The sequence below is a fragment of the Dermochelys coriacea genome, chromosome 19 (genome assembly GCF_009764565.3).
Source record: "Dermochelys coriacea isolate rDerCor1 chromosome 19, rDerCor1.pri.v4, whole genome shotgun sequence".
Taxonomy (NCBI): Eukaryota; Metazoa; Chordata; order Testudines; family Dermochelyidae; genus Dermochelys; species Dermochelys coriacea.
In genome coordinates this window covers 16574343-16599145 of record NC_050086.2, presented here as the reverse complement: position 1 = coordinate 16599145, position 24803 = coordinate 16574343, and the positions used below count along the sequence as shown (strand labels likewise).

General features: G+C 44.3%; 1 protein-coding gene across 7 annotated transcripts in view; it reads right to left on the bottom strand.

Moving 5' to 3' along the window:
- The window catches only part of HIVEP3 (HIVEP zinc finger 3), a 425423-nt gene that overhangs the window by 320037 nt on the left and 80583 nt on the right, over window positions 1-24803 (bottom strand). Inside the window, exon 3 of one of the 7 annotated variants that reach the window (XM_043506210.1) lies at window positions 14590-14757. The exons of 5 other annotated variants lie outside the window; for them this stretch is intronic. The gene's annotated coding sequence lies outside the window, so the exon portion shown is untranslated. Of the gene's footprint in view, window positions 1-8499; window positions 8665-14589; window positions 14758-24803 lie in introns of all 7 variants that reach the window. One more of the 7 variants, XM_043506208.1, reaches the window with a different exon arrangement.

Below are 24803 nucleotides of genomic sequence, written 5' to 3'. Positions count from 1 at the left end.
CCTCAGACAGAGACAAACACCTACAAGATCTCTATCATGCATTCCTACAACTACAATACCCACCTGCTGAAGTGAAGAAACAGATTGACAGAGCCAGAAGAGTACCCAGAAGTCACCTACTACAGGACAGGCCCAACAAAGAAAATAACAGAACGCCACTAGCCATCACCTTCAGCCCCCAACTAAAACCTCTCCAACGCATCATCAAGGATCTACCACCTATCCTGAGGGACGACCCATCACTCTCACAGATCTTGGGAGACAGGCCAGTCCTTGCTTACAGACAGCCCCCCAGTCTGAAGCAAATACTCACCAGCAACCACACACCACACAACAGAACCACCAACCCAGGAACCTATCCTTGCAACAAAGCCCGTTGCCAACTCTGTCCACATATCTATTCAGGGGACACCATCATAGGGCCTAATCACATCAGCCACAATATCAGAGGCTCGTTCACCTGCACATCTACCAATGTGATATATGCCATCATGTGCCAGCAATGCCCACCTGCCACGCACATTGGTCAAACTGGACAGTCTCTACGTAAAAGAATGAATGGACACAAATCAGACGTCAAGAATTATAACATTCAAAAACCAGTTGGAGAACACTTCAATCTCTCTGGTCACTCGATTACAGATCTGAGAGTGGCAATTCTTCAACAAAAAAGCTTCAAAAACAGACTCCAACGAGAGACTGCTGAATTGGAATTAACTTAGGCTTGAATAGAGACTGGGAATGGATGAGTCATTACACAAAGTAAAACTATTTCCCCATGTTATTTCTTCCCCCTACCCCACCCCACCCCCCACTGTTCCTCAGATATTCTTGTTAACTGCAGGAAATAGCCTACCTTGCTTGTCACCATGAAAGGTTTTCCTCCTTTTCCCCCCCCTGCTGCTGGTGATGGCTTATTTTAAGTGATCACTCTCCTTACAGTGTGTATGATAAAACCCATTGTTTCATGTTCTCTGTGTGTGTATATCAATCTCCCCTCTGTTTTTTTCCACCAAATGCATCCGATGAAGTGAGCTGTAGCTCACGAAAGCTTATGCTCAAATAAATTTGTTAGTCTCTAAGGTGCCACAAGTACTCCTTTTCTTTTCACAAGAATCATATGACCCAAGCCAAAGTTCCTTAGAAAATACTCCTGTCCTAAGCATCAGGTTGCTACTACAGTCTGATCTCAACTGCCAGCTTTTCCTGCAGGGATATATAGTAGGAAATTGCCACACAATATCGTACAAATGACACCAGACCTTATTTTGTCCCCGCTTGCGTATTTTGCTTTCAACTTTAGTATCAAACTCTAATTTGGTCCATTAAAGAACAAGAAAAGCTAGGAAATAGACTGAAATAATTCCCAGATACAAACACAGCAGGGAGGAAAAACACACACAGACAGCCCACTCCCCCTCTTTTCCTCATCTGGAGTATTTTCCCTTCTGCTGCTGGAATTTATTCAGGTTTAGGATTAATTTTGGCTGGTGGGTAAATCAGCAATTTTGGTGTCTATTTAAAAAAAGGAAACTGCTTTCTCAATAAGACCCTGTTGAACTTAAATGCACCAAGGACTTGATAAACATGCCTTTCCTGAAAAACGCCACGCACCATAGGGCAAGCAAAATAAAGAGACCATAATGGGTTTGAAAATGCTGGATCTAGACTATTTCATTCAGAATAGGAATATTTTATACTGCAACGATTGTTCCATTTGTACATGATAGCATTTCTAAACTAGAATTCCCACAGATCTTTGCCATAGTTAAGGAATCTGGAAAAGTAGCCATGTGCTATTATCTAATACTACAGTATTATTATATTTACAGTGTGCCAGAAGCTTCACAGAACAAATATTAAGACAGAGTCTCTGCCCCAAAGAAAGGAGGCCCAGACCCACAGAGATATTTAGGCCACTAATTTCTATTGATTTCAGTGTAAGTTAGGAGCCTAAATACCTCTGTGGGTCTGGGCCTTACAGTCTAACAGCCCAGATTCACCAGTGTGCTCCAGCTGCTTTCTGGTGCACCGGAGCCACAAAGTAGCCATTAACCTAGCCAGGTTTATGGCTGCTTTGTATCACCAGCACAAAGCAGCTGGAACACACCTGTGAATCTGGCCTTAATTTAATGGGAGCAACAAACAATAGGGATAGGAGGAGAGGAGGAACATGGGTAATAAGAACAGATGGTTACTCAGTTATTCACGTCAAGACAGTTCTGTTTAAGTTATTATTCGGGGGTTTTAAACTCACTTCTTGTAGACAACACTGAAGATGGGAGGGTTAGGAGTGCCTTGAATATAGAGAGAAAGGAATTCAAAAGGGGTGTCCTTCATATGGGGAAAATGGGAAAGAGCACTGAGATAGGTGCAGATGAAAGGACTTAAGGGGGTGTCATCTGGCATCACTGGCAGAGAGGAGGGAGACATGGTCAGTAAGTCTCTGCTGTAAAGCTGGGGTCTGATGTTCAGTTTTTTCAATGAATGAAGAATAATTGGGTATGTGCCATGAGCCACAGGTAGGAAGTCACACTGGCCTCACAGACAAGTCTTCTTACTGTCCTTCTGGGAGTCTCAGCAGGAAGATTTCAACAACTACAATTAATACGGTTTACACTACAGTACCACACAAAGCGTGTCCAGAACTGTACAGACATGCCCTTCCCTGAAGATCTTACAACCTAAAGATGAAAAAAAAATCACCAAGGGAGGCTGGCAGAGATACAGCCTACAAACAATGAGTGGCACAGAGTTTATTACTCCCATGTTTGTTTGTTTGTGTAAATAAAGCTATCTCCAACTGTTGCAAAAGCTCTTCAGTGCAGGGACTGCGTCTTCCTTTCAAGATCCAGAGGTCCTACACATGCCTAACACTGCATCTAGAGCTCCATTGCACCTGGACCCCGCACTGACATCCCTCCTTATCCAGACCCCAACCCCTGCACCCACTGAGCTCCCCACACTCGAACCCCCATCCCAGTGAGCCCCACACCCCTACACCTGGACCATCCTGACAAGCCCCCTGCACACAAACCCCCACCCTTCTAAGTCCCACTTCCCCAGCACCAGGATGCCCTCCCCCCACCCGCAGAGTCCCCGACAGCCAGACCCCTCTGCCGAGCCCCAACCATCTTCACCTAGACGCCCCTGCACTTGGAACTCACCAATGAGCCCCTGTGCATCCAGATCTCTCACTGAGCCGCCGGTACCCAGATTGCTCCACCCAGAACCCTTTCACCCCACATCTGGATCCCCACCACACTAAGCCCCTCCACACTTGGATCCTGCCGGGCTGAACCTGCCTGCCCACACCTGGTGCACCTAGCACAGAGGGACAGGGCCCTGGGGTGTTTCTGGGGCAGGCCCAGCCCCTGCACTATGTCAGGGTTGGGTGCAGCCTCATTGCCAAGTCCCTGTCCCAGGGGATGGGGGGGGTGCTGCAGGGTGATCTCCCATCTCTGTGCAGCAGCCAGTGGCCTCTGCTCCCCACTGGATTGCTGGATCCTCCATATTTACTTACTGGCAAATAAACTTTGCAGAACTTTAAAATCTTGTGTGCAGAATTTTTAATTTTTTGGCACAGAATTCCCACAGGAGTAATGATGTATCTCACACAGTGCATCAAATGTCCTAACAACTATGCAGGTGAAATCAGACAATCATTATGCTCCTGACTGAACTCACACATAAAAAAGATAAAAGACAAAAACACCCTGTCAGCCATGGGCGAACACTTTTCACAAAGCAATCACTCCGTCTGACTGAGTGCTCATCCTCAAAGGAAACCTGCACATAACCCTCCCAAGCTCTACCTGGGAACTCAAATTCATAACTCTGCTGGATACTCAAAACCACAGACATAACAGAGACAATGGTTTTATGGCCCATAGTACAGAGTCATTCTTAAGTTTCTGACTCAGCCCTGGGCTACAGACCCATATTACTGTTGTTTTAATTATTTCCCCAACTCCATTCAAATCCTAGGGAGAAAAAAACAGTTTTTCCACCAATGAGCCAACGTCCTCCCTCACCCAGACACATCCCCTGCACATATCCACCCCCGCAGCTGTCCTCCCTTGTCCCAGTCCCCCACCCTTGCTCTGCATACCCCCTCCCCCACAGGGACCATCCTCCCTCCCACAGCCTCCTACCAACCCTTTGCACATCCCAACCCCGCAGCCAACATCCTCCATCGACCCAGCCTCCCACCCTCCCCCAGCACAGCCCCACCCCCGCACCCAACATCCTCCATCGACCCAGCCTCCTACCATCCTTCTGTACATCCCCACCCACACAGGGACCGTCCTCCCTCCCCCAACCTCCTACCATCCCTCTGTACATCCCCACTCCCACAGGGACCATCCTCCCTCCCCCAGCCTCCTACCATCCTTTTGTACATCCCCACCCCCGCACCCAATGTCCTCCCTCCCCCAGCTTCCCACCCTCCCTCTGCATATCCCCACCCCCAACATCCTCCCTTGTCCCAGCCTCCTACCCTCCCTTTGCACATCCCACTCGGACAGTAAATGATCATTCAGAAAAAGTCCCTCCTAGCATTACTGAGGCTGGGGAGATTGCCCCCACTCACCTACCCCTGCCATCTCTTCTGGCAGCCACAGCCTCAGTCCCTGGATTCCCAATAGCTGCTGTGGGCCCAGTAGGGGAGTACTCCTGCTCCCAGAGTGGTTGGATGGGGGCACACACTGGGCCCCATCTACACTTAAGTACCCGCTGCTGCCACTTTCCTGGGCTCTTTCACACCTCCCTCCCCACAAACGTGCCTGCTGGCTGCCCCAGCAGTTGCAGACTCTGACTCTGGTCTCCTGGGAGCAGTTCCAGCCCCAATGATTTAGCCCCTTAGTATTTTTCAGTCCCTGCCCTTCATCCAATCTCCTCCTCAGTTAGCCCCATTTTCTCAGCCTCCCTCCAGAACAGTCTCCCAGCCCTCACTCAAAAGCAGCCCAGAGTCTCGAACCATTATCCTCCATGAGCACCTAGGGCTGTAAAGGCCTGTTCCCTCCTCCTGGACCTGGAGCTTCTCTCCTCTCCTTCCTGGAGAAAAGTGAGTCTTTTTTAAAGAGCCACTCCTCCTAGGAAAATGGATAGTGGGCTCCACCCCACATGGTGCTTGTCTGAGGGGAGGAGAGGTTCTGCAGAGGCCATGAGACCCCGAAGTCCTGGCAGCTTAGGTCTGACTTCTGTAGTTTCTAATTCAATTTTTCAGTGACAGCACAATTGGCTTGAAGGCTGGTCTGTCTGGGACAGGTTACGCTTGGAAGTTTAATTAGGTCTTTTCTCGCCAGATGAGTGGGAGACTTGCCCACAAAGCCTCTAGCTGCCTGGGTGATTCCCCCCCCCTCCACACACACACACTTCTCTCTGCACGTTTTGTGTGTGAGAATTCTTTTGTGAAATGTAATGCAGATTGGAAACTGACAATTTGTTTACTTAATCAGATGCAGAGTGATTCTATGGCTGTGGAAAGGTTTCTATTCCAAGCAGTCAGACAGTAATTAACTGGCATGACCCACACACCCTCAATTACAGCAGGTCTACACAAGCATCTGTTTACCAGGCCAGTTAACTAGCAATTATGGAACCTTTCACTGATGCTTCAAACCAGCAAGCTCTTTAACAATATTCAATTTCCTTGCAAAAGTAAGATGAGTCCTTTCTCCCACTTACCTGAGTCTGTTCATTAAACAGCCACTGCCAAACTTAGGAAAACTTTCCTAATATTTGGCCAAATCTATTAAAGTACCTGCAGTTGTTTAGTATTAACCCAGTTTATCCCTATCATCTTGGGCCGGGATGCTGAAGATCTTACGAGCTAAGTAGAGATAGGCTAGGCCTATACTTGGTTGGGAAACCTCCAAAGATAACCAAGGGTGGTTTAGTGATTTAGTAAAGGGTGCACTGCTCTCTACTCTCAGTCAGTGTTGACCCAATGCTTCAGCATTGTGTTAAAGCAGAGCACTGGTGAAGGTACAATTTGAGATTTGTTTATAAAGCCCTAGATGGCTCAGGTGCTGGATATCTAGGAGATGTCTTTCTCCCATGTGCCATCATGACCACTGAAATGAGCTAGGGAGCTCGACTCATCAGTACCTAAACATCAAGGGGCTGGGGTAGAGAAGGAATCTTGGCTAGAACTGGGTTGTTTTGCTGGTCCAACAAAGCTAGAGTTTGTTTGCCTGTAGGGGTTGGGGGGGGGGTTTCAGTCATTTGACTGCAGGATGTTGTTTGAGGGAGAGCCCTTTTCGGGAGCTTTGTAGCTTTAATTAAATATTGTGTATATGCTCAGAGAAATGTTGAGAAGGTGCACTATGTACATAAATGTGTAACTCTCCCACAGGGTGAAAGGGGCTGGACTGAAAGCCCTGAAGACTAAGGGCCAAATTCAGATGCTTTGTGTAAGTCTAATTGACATAGATGCTAGAGCAATATTTATACTGGGGCTTCCAGGAATGCTACCCACGATATAAACTGATGTAATTTATACCTACTTCCAATCCTTTCCGCATGTAAATAACACCAATTTAGACTGGGACTTTCTTTTGCCTGGTCTACAGTAGAAAAGGCTTGGTCGTATAGTATAAAACAGTTCCCTGTTCAAAATAAGCTACATCAGCAAAAACACTTTTTTGCCACTATAATTGCATCTACACTAGAGCTCTTGCCAATATAAAAATGTAATTAAAAAAAATCAACTCCATAAGCAACATCACTACACTGGCAAAAGTTTTAAGTTTAGAGTTGGCCTTCAGCTCACACCCATGTAACCAGCTATAATCCTTCCCTAGCACATCTGAATTTGGCCAGTGAGTCAGCGGGAGTCACAGCAGGTGTAAAACATACCCAGAGGAGCCGAGCGGAAATGAGACAAATGCTACTTTCACGGAAAGTAATGTGGGATATTAAAGTCCATGAAGAGTAACATTTTCAAAAGTCGCTTAGGCCAAGATTTGTGAAGATATTTAGGTGTTGCTGCACTCTGTTGCAATGCCTAACTGATTTGGGTGTCTAAATTTCATTTGTAAAATGATATAGGCACTTATGATCCTATATCCCATTGATTGTCAGTGGGATTTTGTCTTGTAAGTGTCTGATTCCATTTTCAAAATGAGATTTAGGGTTCTAAATCAGTTAGGCATTGCAACACTGAGCACTCCAATGCCAAACTACCTTTACAAATCTGGGCCTTAGTTACTTAGGCGTCTTAATCTCATTCAGAGTCAATGGCCCTTCGGTTCCCAAGGGCCAGATATGTAGTCACCTAAAGAAACTCATAGGCGCCTAGTGGGATATCCAAAAGTGCCTAAGTAGGTTAAGCACCTAACTTCTATTAGAAATCAAAGGAAATTATACTTATAACTTATTTAGGCTGCTTTGAGAATCCCCCCAGGTGCTTGACTGCTGCATCGTTATGAAATCTGTCTCCTTAATGCTTAAATCACTTTTGAAAATGGGACTTGGGGAGTTCCTAAGTCACTTAGATACAGATGCTCAGAGGAAGGTAGGTATCTGGCTCCCACTGAAATCAACAGGAGCTAGGCACATAACTACTTTTGAGGATCTGGGTCTTAGTTGCCTTTGGAAATGTTACCTTTCACCTATAAACTGCGTAGAACTCAAGTTTTCAACAGCACCTTGGAATAAGAGGCTGAGTTGACACTTCCAGGGTCTAAACTTGTAGTTCTACGGAAGCCAGACATTTCCAACCAAGAATGCACGTCTCTCTGATTCCATGTAAGACTTGTTTTTAAAATATGCATTCAGTGGGGAGTGAATGTGGCTTGTGCACTGGACAATGAATGACACATGCACTCCAAGTGCTTTAACACCACATTTCTCCACACTAAGTTGGAATGTAATGTGTTGACGTTTTTGTGCTGAAATTGTCACAAAAATTGCTGATAATGTTAAAACATGCAATGATTGAGGGTTAGCCATCCAAATGCATTATTTTTGCTTTAAAAGTAAGTGTCAAAATTAAGCCCATTTAGCTGTCAGCTGCAAAGATTCCATTAAACTCAAAAATTTCTCTACCATGGCAGGCAGACAGCCAGAAAGATCAACAGATTTATTAGCTAGACAGGCAGACACATGAACATCTTGGTGTCAAAAAATGTGTCTGCAAAGTAACAGATGTGGGGACCCAAAGTCCGTCACAATGCAGCAGCCTAATTACAATAATGTCTTGAAGGCCACTCAAAACACTCAAAGGAAACAAATTACATGTGCATGCCAACCCTGTCTGGGCAGTCTGGAAATGATGATAAATGGCCCCCTTCTTTCTCTGGCACAGCCCACGTCCAGAAAAATTAATCTGTTACATTTAGTGCAGCCCCCCAATCACGTTATGCCAGAAGAAATGTCCATAAAACAGGTAAATGTCAGAGAGAGCTGTACTTGAATAAAGAATACAGAGCATTCTTGTAGATTTAAGCATATCTTCTCAGGCCACAGCAGGGCAGTAAACTTAACTTGGCTCACCTGTTGCCAAACAGAAGCACCGTGAACTCATTCTTCTGTAAAAGAGCCTCTTGTTGCATACCAGGGAGTAGGACACGTGACCAGGAGTCAAGAGACCTGTGTTCTATTCTTGGCCCTGCCATTCACTCATTGTCTGCCATTTCCATTCTGTGTCGGTTTCCCTATCTGTAAAAGAGGGATAGCTGATATTCACCCACCTTTGTGATACACTTTAAGATCAATGGGTGAAAAGTGCTAATTACCATTATCATTGATATTAAAAGGAGGGTGATGGAACAAGAGGCTGTAATTATAAAACACTCCAGAGCAATGCTCTAAAACAATGCAGCTTAGGGTGTTATGACAGTGTTTAATGCCATTAGCTCAGAACAGTGTAGCTGGCTGTATCTGTGGGTGTGTACTATTATATATGTATGAGTATGGTTCAAGATGGCTGTGAGGTTAAAAAAAAAAAGAAGAGGGTTTGACTGAAATTCTGACAGAAGACTGAAGAAAAAGATGGATGGGGAGGAATCTACTGATTGCTAAATAAACCCTAGTCCGTTAATGTGCAAGTAGTGCCTTTATTTCTACATACCCCGCCCCCACCATACAAGTGCATTCAGTTGCCACAAAACTAACTGTACAATGAATCAACGCCAAAGAAAAAAGAAAAGCACCCTTTATTCGTGGTATCTCACATCAATAGACACTTTATATTAAAATCAAGGCACATGGTTTCAAAATTTAAAAGCTACAGAAAAAAACCATCTATCCATTAACGCTTCCATAACTTCTTATTTGAGTTGGCTAGAAATCTCTGTTGGAACCACCTGTGGAAGCATGGCAGGTGTGGAAATGTTCTCTGAAAACCAACTTGGCTGCAAAGGGCACAATTAAGATAGTTTGCTAGCCAGGAGGCTGGTTAGCTTTGAATGTTAGCAAATCAAAGTGCTATTACTACAGTGTTCTGGAAAGTGCTGGAAAGGCCACTGGGGGTGGGAATTCGTGTCACATAATCAATGTGAGCGTTATAGTTTAGGCCTAAGATTTAACTTTCCTACTTATCTTTACATTATTTTATTCTTTCATGTTTTCTTCTACTAGCTTTATAAAGCAAATCAATACACCCTCTTTTGCAGAACTGAGGATATAATTACAGCCTGTGCTTGCTACATATTTTAATTGTTTCAGGTTATTTTAATCATTTTGGTTCACAGAGGGAACCAATTTTTGGTTTTACAGGATTCACTAGGTTGCTCTAGGGCAGTGGTTTTCAACCTATTTACCATTGTGGGCCACATATGCATCTCTCTGTGTGTTATGTGCACCAAGTTCACACAACATATATACAACCTGTATGACCTCAGGATGTCACATGTATGCTGATTGGGCCACAAGTACCCCTTGGGTTGAGACCCACTGTTCTAGTGAATACACTGGTAGCACAGCGTATGGTATTTATCGGCAAAGATGCTGTCTAGCAGATGTGATGGAACACTAACATCTTGACAATTTGTGGCCAAGATTCCTCAGCACCATTTGCAAAAGCATGAGTTATTTGTCATTTTACCATTTTTTTTTAGGTCCCAGAGCCTAAAGATATAGTAGAAAAGGACAACAAAACACTAGGAATGTGTGAAAAAACCTCATACCACTTTTTGCAGACAAACAAGCCAGCTTTATATTATGGGAGCAGGAATCAAACAATGTACCAAAAGAGCAGGATTCTGAATACTGTGACAGCAAATTCAGAGGTAGTTTTGAATCTAGTCTGAAATTAGCAGATATATAACATAAAATCTGAGCACAACTCCCGCAATTCTTTGATGTTGTGAAACAAATACAAGTTTAGGAGCTGATCCTGCAAACACTGATTAATGGGTGTAGTTGCAACAATGAGTTGTTCCACTGACTTGAATGGGATTGCTCATGGTAGTAACCACAACTTGTAGCCGGTATTTCCAGGATCAGGACGTTAGGATTTAATATTAGTTTTACTATTTATCTTGTAAAGAAATCTTTCTTTGTCTTTTTATCTCAATGAAAGTGACTGTCAAGTATGTCTTGCTAGGTTGATTGTTGAGAGATTTACCTTGCCATTACTTTTCTGCAGTGTCTGAATGCAGCATTTCTTTCTCTACCAACTGTGCTCTTTTCCATTTGGCACACCATGCTTGCTGGTTTTTTCCACCTGCAAGCTTTAACCCTTTTTCCTGCAATGCTCAGCTGGGGCTTGTGTTCTACTGTATCACCAGCTCTTCAAAATGACAAATGTAACATGAGACAGCATCAGTCATGTTTTGCCCTGGGTACCTGCAATACTGAGCAGCCCCTGAGTGCATGCACTGCAGAGTAGGATAGCTTTGCTCCTGTTTTCTTTGTTGTCATAAATATCCCTGAAGATGTCACTGATAACATCAACACAGTTCTGGGAAGAGGTTTGCAATTAATTTGTGCTCCCACTGCTGGCTAGTGGGTTCTGTAGCTGCAGAACAGTTGCACTGAATTACATTAACAAAAAGTGGCTAGTTTCCTTACTATTTTTAGTAGTACTGCCAACCCTAATGGCCAGGTCTGCCCTGCTTGTATAAATCAGCCAGGTTCAAAGCTCATTGAACAGATGCAAAAATGTCATGAGATTGGCTTACAATGAGTTAGCTTTATAAATAAATGATCCGTATTTGTGTTTGGCCTGTCTCCCCATTTATTTATTTACTAACCTTTCGAGAGATGCTTTTATCCCCAATTTATATGCAATCACTTAGGGCTGAAAACTCGACCTGAAATGCACACACACAAATGGAAGACTCCCCACACCAGCACGGAGTAGAACTCCATGCCCAGTCTCCTAACCCTGTCCATTCTTTTTCCTCTCTTTACCCCTCCCTTAATGCTTCCTTGCTTCTCTCTGAAGACCCCACACAGACCCTCTCATCTGCACTTCCCCTCATTCGCCTGCTCCATCCCCTGTCCCCCACCCTCTACTGTCTAGTCGCCCGTCCCTATTCCCCTCCCTACTTCCCCATGGCCTCCTTACACGCCACTCATTTCTTCTTTTCTCTTCCGTCTCAGTTTCTGCCCCTCCCATTCTCCCTTCTTGTCCCCCACACTCTCCTGACCCAACACTTCCTTTCTCCCTATTTTCTCTCCTTATCCTAAAAGTAGCCCCTTCCCACCACATTTCCTTCCCCTCCCCTCCATTTCACTCACTGCTCCTTGTGATGCTTCCTGGGAGTACCCAGGGTTGTGAGGCACCTCGCTACCACCTGCCCTTAGTATGAGGACATCTTGTCTGTGCCTGCGGTGGGTCAGCTCCCCAACTCCATCAGCCACAGGCAACACAAGCACTGCCCTCTCAGCATACACAGGCCCCGCTGTCTCTCTCCAGGTTAGTGATAGGCACATTTCAACCGCTGAGCCCTTTGAGCATCTCCCTGGAGTGTCCAGCCCCTAGTCCACTGGACGCTCGCAATATTCACTGATTTAGAAGAAGCAGTACACTCCTGCATACCAGTTCCACCTCAGACCATCACTCAGGTTAACATACTGCACTTTGATGGGTTTACAGTGAAAGTGCGTATACATTTATTTAACAAAGCTCAGAGATTCGGGTAATAGCAAGTAAAAGTATTGTAAACCGTTGGTCACGTAAAACATAATCATAACACACATTCTAGAGCCTCAACTTACTTAACTAGATATTTTCATGTCTTACAGAGTAATGCTCACCCTTCCAGCGTTTTACAGCCAGGCTTGGCTGTGATTTTCTGTTCATGAGAAAAGTCACGTGTCTATTTGCACCCCTAGATATATCAGAATAACCCATTGTCCTTATTCATAAGGTGAACCCCACCCTGCTGGTTGTTTTTTTCCTGTGTACTCCTTTCTTGTAGATTTTGCAATCTCTTAATCAGCATCTGGCTCAATATGCACATAAATATACATTGTGCGGCATGCAGTACACAATGACCTGACATTTTGCAATGATTGCAATGACCAGTGGGCTTCTGACTCCCGCTAGAGACCCCACATGCCACCTTTTAGGGAATCATTATGCATATCTGACCCAAGCAATCCCTGTGCAATCCTATGTACCCCTTGTGCCCTCTGCCAGCTGGCATCAAGAAGACCCTGGCCACAACTCCCACATCCTGTGCCTGTAGCCCCCCTCCCGACCTCTTACATTCATTTAATTATTGTCATACCCAGAGCCAAGTCATTAAAAACTCAGCAAATAAATACCAAGTCTCCTTTACTGAACTCTGGCAATGAGGCACAGCAAAAAAGAATTCACATTATAATATTAAAAACTTTGATTTTGTGCTAAATCAGCAAAAAATCTGCATAAGGTTTTTGCTGGATATTGTCCATGGCAACCATATTATTAAAACAAAATAAGATTGCAATGCATCACAAGAGAAGTTTAAGGACAATGTGTTAATATCAGACCAGGTCAGCATCTTTACATTAAATCAATTCAGCCATGGCTCAAAGTCAGAATTGTTTCCTTCAGACCAATTAAGTGGCAAAGAGGTAACTCTATGGGGAAGAAATACATTTATATCTAAAACTCAGTACTATGATCCTTGGGTTGGCAGCAGTTAAACTGCTGTGGAGAAGACAAAATCAGCCTCAGGTAGTAATGAGGAAAGGAAGTGGTGTTAGTCTTGGATCAGGGGTGGGCAAACTACAACCCGGGGGGCTACATCCAGCCCTTCAGATATTTTAATCTGGCCCTTGAGCTCCCACTGGGGATCGGGGTCGGGGGCTTGCCCTGCTCTGCATGTGCCGTGACTCCGCACAGCTCGCAGAAGCAGCAGCATGTTCCTCTTCCAGCTCCTACATGTAGTAGCAGTCAGGCGGCTTTGCACGCTGCCCCTGCCCCAAGCACTACCTCCGCAGCTCCCATTGGCCGGGAACTGTGGCCAATGGAAACTGCAGGGGCGGCACCTGCGGATGGGGCAGCATGCAGGACCACCTGGCTGTGCCTCTGCGTAGGAGTCAGAGAGGGGACATGCTGCTGCTTCCAGGAGCTGCTTGAGGTAAGCGCCAACTAGAGCCTGACCCCTGAACCCCTCCCACACCCCAACCCCCTACCCCAGCCCTGATCCTCCTCCCACCCTCTGAACCCTCGATCCCAGCCCGGAGCATCCTCCTGCACCCTGAACTCCTCATTTCTGGCCCCACCCCAGAACCCACACCCCTAGCCAGAGCTTTCAACCCCCTCCCCACACACACACACCCCAATCCCCAATTTTTTAAGCATTCATAGCCCGCCACACAATTCCCATACCCAGATGTGGCCTTCAGGCCAAAAAGTTTGCCAACCCCTATCTTAGATTCTTCTGTAGTAATAACCAGTTACTCAAAGAGCCATGTCAGTTCTAGAAGGAGTAATCACTAGTTAAAGGGTACATGGTTTGGGGACAAAGCACCCACTGAACATCAAAATGTCATCTCAAACCCTGCTTCAATTTCCCATTGTGTGCTAGCAGCATAACTCAGTAAACAGGGCACTGACTAGATGTCAGGAGAGTAGGTTCTTCTCCCAGCCCTGCCACTGGCTTGCTGGGTAGTGTTGGGCAAATCACTTACTAAGTCCTGATTTTCAGAGGGCTGTATGCTCACAACTCCAGCCTTCCTCAGAAAGATGTCTGTGGGTGATCAGCATCTCTGAGTGTGTTTGCTAACTTCTCTCAGTTCTAGTGGCCTATAATTAATGCATCCAATGAAGTGAACTGTAGCTCACGAAAGCTTATGCTCTAATAAATTTGTTAGTCTCTAAGGTGCCACAAGTACTCCTTTTCTTTTTGCGAATACAGACTAACACGGCTGCTACTCTGAAACCAGACAAAAATGTGTTTCCAAAGTTGGCAGTGTCCCTTTAAAGTATTGGAAACTAGGAATTGGATATCTTGGAAAATTTCCTCTCTAGTGCTCTGATTCACATGGGATTCAGGTTTAATAATGCCCATTATTTTGCTACTATCAAACATGATATAGCACTGTAAATTAACATTAGGAAGTCTACGTGTCAAATGTCAATGTCTGTTTGGTGACAGAAGGTTTGATCCAATGTTCACTGAACTCAAAGGATCAGGGCCCTACCTGTGAACTCAAGTGGTAACATTATTTTGTTTCCAAATGTAGATGTTCACATCACGGAGCAACTAACATCACAATTAGCACCAGTCATGCCTTGGCAATCTCAGCAGAGAAGCCACAGACTCAAGAGCCATGATTCCTGAATTCCCTTCCCATTCCTGGAGGTGATCCCTGAAAATTAAGAGGGAGGCACATCAGGGGGGCCACGTAGGGGAAGTTTGCAATGCCCAACAGATATTTGTTCTGTCAACAGACAACATTGCCAGTCTTCACAACTGTCAACGTAGCAACTTCCTTCAGCAGCAAATTCACCAAAAATGTTAAAAGAAACAACATTATTTCAATCCTTACTTGTTTTAGAAGTTTTTTGCCGCCGCACACATCAGGAGTATGATTGCCTTGTTCCTAAGAGACATATCTAACACAAAGGTATCTTAGTGACATGAAGTTATCCCAAGGAAATTCTCTACCTGGGCCACAGCAATACACCAATAGAGGAAACTCCACAAGACTGGGGAAAAAATGTTCAGATAAGAAAGATGATATACAAATAAATGAGATCAGACAGACATAGGATTCCCAATGAACAAGACTTCATTTGCAAGCATTACTGTAACAAATGAAGGACACCACATAGAAATATTTCCCATCAAGCCAGCTCTTCTTACTTCTGCCAAGAACTTGACTCATCCACCAATAAAGATTTATTACATGACCAAGTATCCAAAAAACTGCCAGAACCTAATTTACTTGAAAACATCTTTTTTGCAGCTAACATCCTATAATTATTTACTGTTCTCTTTAAAACTACCTGAAAGGGGGTTCCAAACGAGGATGGATCTAGACTGTTCTCAGTGGTAGCAGATGACAGAACAAGGAGTAATGGTCTCAAGTTGCAGTGGGGGAGGTTTAGGTTGGATATTAGGAAAAGCTTTTTCACTAGGAGGGCTGTGAAGCACTGGAATGGGTTACTTAGGGAGGTGGTGGAATCTTCCTCCTTTGAGGTTTTTAAGGTCAGGCTTGACAAAGCCCTGGCTGGGATGATTTAGTTGGGGATTGGTGCTGCTTTGAGCAGGGGGTTGGACTAGATGACCTCCTGAGGTCCCTTCCAACCCTGATATTCTATGATTCTAACGCTAGGTGTATTGCCTTTAATAAATACTCAAGGAGAGAAAGAACATTTTGTTTGGCTAGGCAGTGGCTGTGGTAGAACATTTATAGAATGTTACAATCACATACTCTCTCATTCACACTCAAGTACGGAAGTCATGAGCCAGCTAGACAAGTGACTGGATGGCCAAATGCAGTAATGGAACCGACACTTTACCAGGGCTCAGCAGAAATGTGCGGCAGCTGCTGCCTGGGCACAAGCGATGGGCGGATGCCAGAGTAGGAGAAAGGTAATGGCACCTGTTGAATTCAACTCTGTCCTTGCCAGAAGTAAGAGCTACCACCCCATAATCCTTCCGCACACCCTGGGTCTGGAACAGTCTCTCAAGCAAAAAGTTTCTCTATTACCCAGAAAGAGAAACAAATCCTTGAAAGCGTGTTTGTTAACAAGCAAGGTGTCCAGTTTAGTTTTCAACCTGGACTTCCAGCACAACACTGAGATAATCCTATTTAATTAGTGAAATAACCCCCTAATGATTCTCAGAACTCATGCTCAACGACTAGGATTACCTGACAATCTAGGATATCTGTGGCCATGAAGGTCACACCTACTCCTTTACTGTCCTTTCTTACACCAAGCCTCCCTTTACACCTTACCTGCTAGTATTCCTTCTCGCCTGTATGTAATTCTCAAAAATCAAGATCTCCCAGGTCAGTGTGGTTTTTAGAATACATTTCATCTGGTGACTGGAGACAAAAGCCCATTTTATCCCAGGACAGGTGCAGCATGGACACTTCCCTCACCGTCTCGCCAATGTGCTACATGCCTGGTCTCAAGGAAGGGGCAAGTCGTTCAGCTTCCATGTTCCTGTGATGTGGTGTACTAGACTATTTAAGGCTCTCTGCTGGAGTCCTCACGGTCCTACCAGACCCCACCCTAGAAAGGAGCAGTGAAGATGTGTCCTCCAGGCCTGCCTAGAAAGGCTGCAGGGAAGCAGCCAATCAGAGCCCACCTGGCTCAGTTAAAAGGAACTGCAGGGCCTGAGCAGGTGAGTTGCTGGCTCGGACAAGAAGGGTGAGGAAGGAGTGGGAGGTGTGAGACTCTCCAGGTGATGAGGCCTCAGAAAGACCTTGCACAGGCAGTGAACAAACAGAGAATCCTGAGATAAGGATGAAAGGGAAGGGGCTATGCGAGAAGTGGCCCAGGGAATAGCAGCAGTAGTAATTACACAAAGCAACATGTGGCTACTATTTGTAGGGACCCTGGGTTGAGACCTGAAGTAGTGGGCGGGCTCAGGTCCTCTCACCGACACTGGGGAAGTGGCCTAAGCCCCAAGAATGGAATAAAACTCAGTACTAAAAGCCTGAGAACGGGGCTAAAATTTAAAATTTAAACAGGATACCAGAGAACCGCTGAGGACTTGAAGATTCTCCAGGAAGAAAGCCCTGGGGGCACTGCTCTATACCAGGACACACACGGACTTAAAGCTAGCCCAGAAGGGGCTGAGGACTGAGCCCAGAGACAGGGCTAAAGATGGTAACAAGAGCACATTGACAAGTCCGCTTGGACCTTTTACCCTGGAAGAGGTTTGTTCATTCACATATTGACTGTGTGTGACTTGGCTGAGCCACGAAAGACCTGCCTCACTAAGGCGACAGCCGCCAGGGGGCAACCAGAGCAGAGAGAGAGTGCAGATTTTCACCCACCCGACAGAAGGTGCTCACAAGAGGTGAGTGCACACCGTCACCGTTCCATTTAGGCCGTGCCACCTCGGGAGTCACTTAGTGCCAACTGTCATGATGATTTTTGTAGTGCAGACATTTGTCCATCAGGAGTAGTAGAGGTATAAACAATTCGTTTCACACAGACCACCAAAATGAAGACTTTCAATCACTACCAACAACCACGACATTTGAAACCCATAACAATAAATAAATAAAATATAAGGGCTCTGAATATGGGATCCCTCTTGCACTGCTGTCTTTGGAACCATTGTTTCCCAGTAGATTAGTATTGTTTATATTTCTGTAGTGCCCGGGAGCCCCAGTCATGGACCGGAACCCCACTGAGCTAGGTGCTGTACAAACACCAAACAAAACGACAGTCCCCTTCCCAAACAGCTCACAATCAATCAGCTTAAAACTGAATCATTTAAAATCTAACAATGAAAATGCCAAACTGTCCACCTTTCTCATCTCACATGTGCACATACTGATATCGGCCTAAACAAACTAGAACCAAGTGCTTCATCATCTCTCACCCACCATATTAGCGTTGCTCTAGAATGCTAAGGCTGAAGCTCTGGGGCAGAGAGTGAGTTATTCCCTGTAGCAGATATGTGCCCCTAGAATACACTGCCTTTTGAAATGTGCTTCTGCACAAGTTTGGTGCCATTTACAAAGAGCTGCAGGAAACACCTTTTTGTCCAGGCCTTCCCAAATGCTTAAAGTTCCTGGGATCCCAGCCCATTAGTTAGATAAAAAGCTCGGGAGCAAGGACTTTGGACTTTTGGATCGTTAATGGTTCTGCTCTCCCCTTATAAACCCATGGTCATGGGTTTGCTAAATGTCTTGCAATAAATGTTTAAAACTATATTTTATAAGATCTAATCTCTTAATTCAAAAGATGCAGCCCCCAGACCAATCCTAAATCTAAATCATCATCCTCACGACCACATACCCCATTGATCTTTGTTCCTTTGTCCATCCAAACTGTACTGGTTCTACAGAAACTCCCATCTCCCTCACTCCTATCACTTCACTTTCAGCTCCACCCATCCAAAAACTACCTTATAAATAGCTCCAGCAACACCATGTGCACATAACAAACTTAAGAAGCCACATAGTCTTACTGGTGTAACCTTTGCACTCCCTCCTACTGTACCTCTCATGTTTTTTGCTCCTGACCCACTCTCTGGCTCTTCTATAAAATTAGGCCCCAATCATTCAAGTTATTCCATGCAGGCCCACGCAGAGTCCCTTAGACTTCAATGGGGCTACGCAGCCATAAGACTCTGCCTCCATAGAAAAGCTTGCAGGATCAGGGCTTTAGATTGTCAGCTCTTCAGGACAGAGACCATAAAACACCCAGTAGGCTTGGGTGCTATAAAATGAAAAATAAAAATCATCAAAATCAATATCCTCACTGCCATCCTGGTATTTCTGTAGGGTCCCCCAGACAGGTCAATCTTTCAGCTGACAGATGGTCTGTTTAGAAAGCAAATGCTGAACAACTAATACAGATATTTCCATCCTTAGAAGCAGCATGGCTTTCCTTTACCTGGCTTTCAGTCCTGGCACCATGATACCCTTGTGCACACTCAACTGTGAGCAGAACTGGAAATAACTCAGTCTAAGAAAATGTACTTTGGAAAAGAGCCTTTAAATCATTATCACAGAATCAGAGAAACTAGAATGGGAAAAGCTCTGTTAGGTCAGCCCTTGTTCTACCACTAAGCACTTAGAGGATTAGTCAGGTGCAGTGCTCATATCTACCTAAAGAACCCTCTAGTCCAATTTATTCAGTGGGAAATTGTGTAGGAGGGAAAAGAGAGAAAGCCATCAATCCACAGCCTCACTCCCTGGACCAGCTCAGCTGGTGGTCACCAATGCCTTGACTCTCGTGCGTGGGTCCAGGAGGAGTGCTGGATACTTCCCTGGACTGGATTTGATTTGCAGCCTTGCATAACATCACACCCTCCTCAAAGAAGGAAAGACAGGGCTTTGTCTCCTGAGAAAACACTCAGAGAATTTGGCTGATGCTCTTCTTACTAAGGGAAAGTTTCAATTAAATTAGTTTCTCTTTCTCCCAGCTCCCTGACACTTTGGCAGTTAATTTCCTATATATAGAAAAGAACAAACTGGCAGGAGGTTTTGTTCAGTCCCAGTAGCTTTCGCACATAGTGAAATATGTTCAGGCCCCAGATGACACTCTGACCTCATAACACACAGCACACTGTGCTCCAAAGGTCACTTCTTGGCATCAGTCACAGGCTGCTGCTCTTGTTTCAGGACAGATCTGAATCTTATGGAGATGCAGGGTCTCTGCACCCCGCCTCCTGCTGTGTAGGCACAGAAGCTTCCCTCGTCTTACTCCCTAATCTTTCCCTCCCTCTGGGGTCCTCCTGCTTGGTGTAGAGGTCTCCTTCCTTCCCCTCTGGGACCACCCTTTGTGCATGCCCAGTGCCCCAGACTGTATTCCTGTTGGGCAGGAGCAGAGATCAAACCACCTGCTATGCTGTACAGAGGTCTAGATAGCAAAGCCATCTCGCTGCCAAGGCAGCGCTGACACTCGACCATCTGCTGCCTGTGACGAGCACTTCAGAAGGTGCCAGGATTCTTACCAGCACCTGTTCCAGCTGAGTTCCATACAGCGTAGAGCCCAGCCCAGCCCAGAGCTCACCTCTGCTTCACAGAGAGAGGCAGACAGAACTGGGACCTAGTTCAAACGATGTGGGACAGGGCATCCAAGACAAGGTTTGCAGACTCCAAGCAACTGTAAGGCACATTGAACACTGATTGGCTAAAGCAATCTAGGCTGCCTATGCAAATCTGTCCCAGCTCTGAAGTGACTAAAGCTTGTATGTGAAAACAGCTGGTAATATCCAGCCAGTGCAGTAACAAACTGTCCACACTACAAAACAACCATCAAGCTGGCCCTAACTGGTAACTGTTGACAGACTCAGAAGAGAGGCCAAGGACAGGGAACCTGAACTTTTCTCGGCTCTCAAGGTTCCCTTCAGGGCAGGGGGGAGTACGTTGGCAGGGCCAATGTACGTAAAGCTTGCCCTGCCACTGACCCTGCCCTTGCTGTAGCTGTTCCATGAATAAAGAGGTCAGAATTACTCAGGAACTGTGAATCCAACTCCTTTTCTGAACATTAAACTCACTTTAAAAGCAGGTAGGTTATTCTTGTTTCTGAAGCTCCTTGACTATTCTTTTTGTGCCCACAAAAGTGTGGCAGCCCACACTATGGCTTGATTGTGCAGAGCTTTCATGAGGAGTCCAAATGTCCAGAGTGGCACCACAGGAAATTCAGGACAAATACTGTCATGGAGTCATTCAGTCCAGGACCGGGACTTGAACTCTGCATTTCGGGACTGTCCTGCCCAATTCAGGACGGGCAGTCACCTTACTTCCATCTGATGTGTCTTTATAATGCTTTATCTAAGCACCCCTCCCTCCAAAACAGAGACACACATCTTGGTTAGAAGGGGTACAAGGCTACCTTTCTGAATACATCCATTTTCTTCAAGGGCCATTGTTAGACTGTACCAGTCTATGCCTGCCCCAGATGAGCTACTGACCCTACTGCTAGAGAAGTGACACAGGAGGAAGGCAATGGCTGCATAAACGGAAGAGACCAGCTTGATTCATAGATTCCAAGACCAGAAAGGACCACCGTGACCGTCTAGTCTGACCTTCTGTGTAGCACACGCCAGAGACCTTCCCCAGAATAATTCCTAAGAGCAGCTCTTTCAGAAAAACATTCAATTTTGATTTAAAATTATCAGTGACAGAGAACCCACCACAACCCTTGATAAGTTGTTCCAATGGCTCTCTTCTAAATATGTACACCTTATTTCCAGTCTGAATTTGTCTAGCTTCAACTTTCAGCCATCAAATCAAGTTATACCTTTCTCTGCTAGCCTGAGAGCCAATTATCAAATATTTGTTCCCTATGTAGGTACTGACAGACTGTGATCAAGTCACCCCCTAACCTCTCTTTGTTAAGCCAAATAGATTGAGCTCTTTGAGTCTATCACTATAAGACATGTTTTTCAACATTACAAATCCTCATGGCTCTTGTTTGAACCCTCTCCAATTCATCAACCTCCTTCTTAAATTGTGGACACCAGAACTGGACACAGGATGCCAGCAGCACTCACACCAGTGCCAAATACAGAGGTAAAATAACCTCTCTACTGCTACTCAAGATTTCCTTCTTTATGGATGGCATGAGCCCTTTTGGCCACAGCGTCGCACTGGGAGCTCACGTTCAGCTGTTTATCCACTACCAACCCCAAATCTTTTTCAGAGTCACTGCTTCCCAGGATAGAGTCCCCAAGCCTGTAAACAGGACCTACAGTCTTTGTTCCTACATTTACACATGTACATTTAGCTGTATTAAAACACATTTTTGGCTTGTGCCCAGTTTGCCAAGTGATCCAGATCAGACTGTATCAATGTCCTCTTTGTTATTTACCCACTCCCCCAAGTTTTGTGTCACCAGCAAACTTTATCAGTGATGATTTTATGTTTTCTTCCAGGTCATTAATAAAAAAAATGTTAAACTGTGTAGGGCCAAGAACTGATCCCTTCAGGGCCTCACACCATCGCTCAGTAATCACTATAATAATTGAATGGCAACACTTCAGGCAAAGAGCTTCAGGCAAGCAGTGGCATAGGAAGTAGCTCAATGGTATTTTATTAGTAAGTAGGATCAGGTGCAAGGACTGCAGGAGACAGAAAGATAACAGCGATAAAATGTGCTTTTCTCGCTACATGCATATTATAAAATTTTAGATATGCTGTCTGACTGAAAGCATTGCTACAGGGAAGAGAATATAGGAGCACTACCCAATTCCATAGTATTTTCAAAGATGGCATGGCCAGAACAGTAATTTTCCTTTAAACTACAGAAAGTAGCTCCAGGAAGCATGACAGCACCTGTAGGCTTTTTGTGGGGGCTAGTAAGTGTCATGCAAATTATTCAAGCCCTGAGTTTGATAAGTGGGAATCATGGGGCCAATTCCAACAAAATAATTCTGAAGAGAGGATCAAGAGTGACATCGATGAAGGCCACATTTTTTCCTGTAATCATGGTCCAGAAGTGTACAAAAGAAAGACAAAACTATCATATGTGACTCTTTCTTCACAAACTTTCCAGCAGGTGTATGATGCTGTATCATTTATATATACGCTTGGCCAAAAGTGACAAGCAATTTTAAGCACCGCTGTTCTCAGCTCTTCTCCCCTGAAGGATCTGAGACATTATTTGGAGAGCTTTTACAATCTGACTAGAATTAAGCAAGCCTTTTCTTATTATTATATAAAATCAACTTGTTCACTGAGCAATCTTAAATCGTCTGCATGTATGGATAGATCAACAGATTATCTAAATCCCAAAGAACACAAACTCACACCACTGACTGCAAAGAAATAAAGAAACTCTAAGGGCTAGATCCTCATCTGGTGTTAATCAGCATAACTCAATGTAGTTACACTGATTTGAACCAACAGAAGATCTGGCCCTAGATTTAATTCTGATTGTTTTGAAATCATATTTTAGACAACATCCTAAGTATAAATAAGAGAAGACAGGACAATTCATGTATCTAAGTATTGAGAATGGGATTTATATATACATATAACTAGAGGATTATTGTCACTGTACCTATGAGTGCCAATGGGCTGCCTGAGTTAGAAGCTCTGTATTCGCAAAAAGAAAAGGAGGACTTGTGGCACCTTAGAGACTAACAAATTTATTTGAGCATAAGCTTTCGTGAGCTACAGCTCACTTCATCAGATGCATTCAGTGGAAAATATAGTGGGGAATGCATCCGATGAAGTGAGCTCTAGCTCACGAAAGCTTATGCTCAGATAAATTTGTTAGTCTCTAAGGTGCCACAAGTCCTCCTTTTCTTTTTGCGGATACAGACTAACACAGCTGCTACTCTGAAGCTCTGTATTGAGGATCTATACACAGTCATATGCTCCAGTTTGCTTTGGCATTGCAATTATCTTTGCACAATTAGAGGATGCTTTCATTCAGAAGCAGTTCAGATAAACTAGGAAATGCAAAAAGGTGTTAGCTCATCGTGTCCATTCCTGTGCCCATGCAGCATGATTCACTATAGTCTGTTTTCCAGGGATTTAACAACGAATAATGGGGCTTCCAACTTTTCCTTTGGGAGATTATTTCATACTTTCCCCCAAGGAAATATTTCCTTATATTCAACTTAAAACTGTACTCTGCTCCATTTCATTCCATTATTTCTAGTTATCTCCATCTGGATAACCCTGAACAATTCCTCTTTGTCCTGGGTCTTAGAAATATGGTCAGGAAACAAGGAGCATCTCCATTTGGGAATATAAACGACTCTAGATCCCATTGTATAATTTCTCTATAATCACTGGAGTTTGTAAAACTTCCTACTTGCAGTTTAAATTAATGTGCCACTTATCTCTTCTTCCAGATCATTAATGATGCTGCTAAATAATTCAGTAATTAAATTCCTGATGTAAAGGTAAATCTGATGCAATATGAATTTGTTTAAATGACAAAATTTAAATCATGCTCTATTGCATATATAATTGCTTCTAATATAGTATTAAACATTTTCCTCCTTTTTTGCATATTAATATTGGAAGATACAATAAACAGTAAATAAATAAATAACAGGCCAAAAATAGGAAGGCAAAACAATGTTCCTGTTTAATGTTTTTCTACCTTTAATATTCTTCCACCTGTTTAATGTTCTTCCTAAGGACCCACTAGCCTGACAACACTTAAATATGTACCATGTGAATGAAGCATCCGTGTTCCAGCACCAGAATATGGAATAATGAACAGGTAGGGTGGGGGGGTTACTTTAAAGGGGGGGGATTAAAGAGGCTAGAAGATCCTCTCCTGGTTTTATAAGGTTTTGTTCCAAGACAGTCTGTATCCCCAGTTCAGCTCAATATGTCTTTTATTGAACTGTGAATATGAAATGTATATTGTGAGATGGACTTAGAGAGATTGATTTATGGTACCCCACATACAGAAACAAGATAGATTCTGTGATTATCACAAGTGGTCAAGTTATGAGCTTTGGGACTTCAGTTACACCACTTTGGGGAATTTTGAATAGCAAGGAAAAAAAAGTTGTTGGAAGTGCAAGACTGTTTCATGGCATAAATCTGGATATACTGTCCAATAGTCATACTGTTACTATGGTTGGTGCCATATCTTAGAGTAAATTCTATTAGCATGCATGCAGTGTTCTTTAATTTAAGTCAACATAATATGTATACAGCAGTGTCAAGTAAACTACAACCAGGCAGAATTACATCTGTAGAAACATTTCCCTTCCTCCCTCACTCTAACTTCATCTGATTACTCT